At 54.1% G+C, this 1,786-nt stretch overlaps 1 long non-coding RNA gene across 1 annotated transcript; it reads right to left on the bottom strand.

Annotated features, from left to right (window-relative positions):
- Nucleotides 1–16: 16 nt before the first annotated feature.
- LOC123254092 lies at nt 17–1,776 on the bottom strand. The gene is made up of 3 exons (XR_006506651.1): nt 1,301–1,776; nt 885–908; nt 17–715 (listed from the first exon to the last, which is right to left on the bottom strand). It is a non-coding gene; the product is annotated as an uncharacterized LOC123254092 (long non-coding RNA).
- Between the last annotated feature and the right edge of the window lie 10 nt (nt 1,777–1,786).

The following is a 1,786-nucleotide window of genomic DNA, read 5'->3' as shown; positions in this document are numbered from 1 at the left end:
GCTGAAGTTTCCTCCATCTGCTCCCCCTACTTTCTCTCTGTGTCACCACGTCCCAGATGAATCTCAGTCTTCTGTTATTTTTAAAAATGATGAAGGCTGATATTATGAGGGAAAATAATATTTTAATTAAAGCCATGCTGATAGAAAGAAATCGACCACGAGCCTGTAAAAAAATCTATTCAAAATGCCCACCAGTCCCTAACTCCTCCATTTTGTCTGTCTCATATGCCAGGAACCCGCTCAGGTAGCAAAGAGGAAGTTCAAAGCCACTTCCCATTATTTAAAGACATCCCTCACCTTAAAGAGGTCATCCAAAACAGGAAACCCATTGGACCCCGGGAAATGTAGTTCCAAGGTCCCCCACATGTCCACAGGAAGTTTGTCAAACACTACATATCTTGAGGCTCAATACTTCCAAATAGAACCCCCAGTAATTTTAAATAGCACACTTCTCATTTATTGGGGTGGAGGCTCAAGGATCAAAAATGGATAAAACCCTGGTGTGGAAATGAGGAAGACAGGAGGGGGGTCTCTGAAATGCAGGATTCAGGACAGAGTCAAAGGTGCATGGCAGGAGCTCCTCCAGGGAAGGGGTCAGGAGGGCTGACCTCTTGGACATCTGGGCACAAGCGGGGGGCCTCCAAATGGGGGAGGGAGGCTGAGAGGGGAGGCCACAGTTCCAGGGGACACAGCCTCAGGTATCAGTTCAGGAGCCCTGCAGAGAACAAACAGATGAGGGTCAGAGAAGAGTCCAGTGTGGGACTGACCCCACAAGGACCACTTCTGCCCACTCAGGGCCCCCAAGTCTCTCTTAGTTTAAGGCTCCACTGGGGAGAGGCTGCAGCTATGACAACCAGAATCCCAGCTTGGTAGATGGATCTTACCTGTTGGCTGTGAACCACCATTAACTGGAAAAGAAAAGAGACAGACAAACTTGTCAATCCCAGGAGCAAAGGGAAGCACGGTTCTGGGCACTGAGCCCAGCCCCTGACACCACAGAGCAGGCACTTCATCAATGCTTTATCCCTCCATGGACAATGCTGGGAGGGGATGGGAGGAGGGACTGGGAGGGGGCTGAGAGTTGGGCCCTGAGATTCCTCCCCAGACTATTTCTGCTGGGGAATATGGGGTTTCCAAAGACGCCTGAGCCTGGGATCTGGCCCCTTCCCTGCTTCAAGTTCCTGGGGAGGAAGAGCTGACTCTCCAGAGCCAGCTCCAAATTTATGCCCCATCACATCCCATCGCCCCTGGGGAGGGCACAGATTAGGGGGGCCTCAGGGCTCCCCCAGGAAGGTCTCACCTTTCTGACTCCTGATGTGGACAACAAGGCCAACCCCAAAGAAGATGAGGCCCAGCATGAAGCCCCCAATACCACTCAGCATCTTACTCTGGGCAGATTCAGACTGGGCTTCTGGGAAGGAGAGACACCCCGAATCAGAACTGTCCCCCCAGGAGCCGGCCTCCTCCAGGGAGCACATGGAGTCCAGGGGGGCCTGAGAAGCTGCCTAGATCCTGCCTGAGAAAGGCAGGGATGGAGGGGCAGCAAAGAGCCCTTCAGGGCTCAGGAAGGGGAAAGCTCCCCAGGCTCTCTGACATCAGTCTGTCTCCAAGCCCAGCTCCCCCAGCCCAAGGGAAAGGGTCTGAGGCTCATCCCAGACTCCAGGGGAGGCCAGCTTCCAGGGGGGAGGCCAGGGAGGAGGCTCCCAAGGTTCCAGGGTCCCAGAGCTCTCAGTTCAGCCCTGACATCAGGGGGCCCTGCTGGGGAAAGGGAGGGGGAGCCACATAG

Source organism: Gracilinanus agilis, unplaced genomic scaffold, assembly GCF_016433145.1.
Source record: "Gracilinanus agilis isolate LMUSP501 unplaced genomic scaffold, AgileGrace unplaced_scaffold14776, whole genome shotgun sequence".
In the NCBI taxonomy this organism is placed as follows: Eukaryota; Metazoa; Chordata; class Mammalia; order Didelphimorphia; family Didelphidae; genus Gracilinanus; species Gracilinanus agilis.
This window is presented reverse-complemented; position numbering and strand designations above follow the sequence as displayed.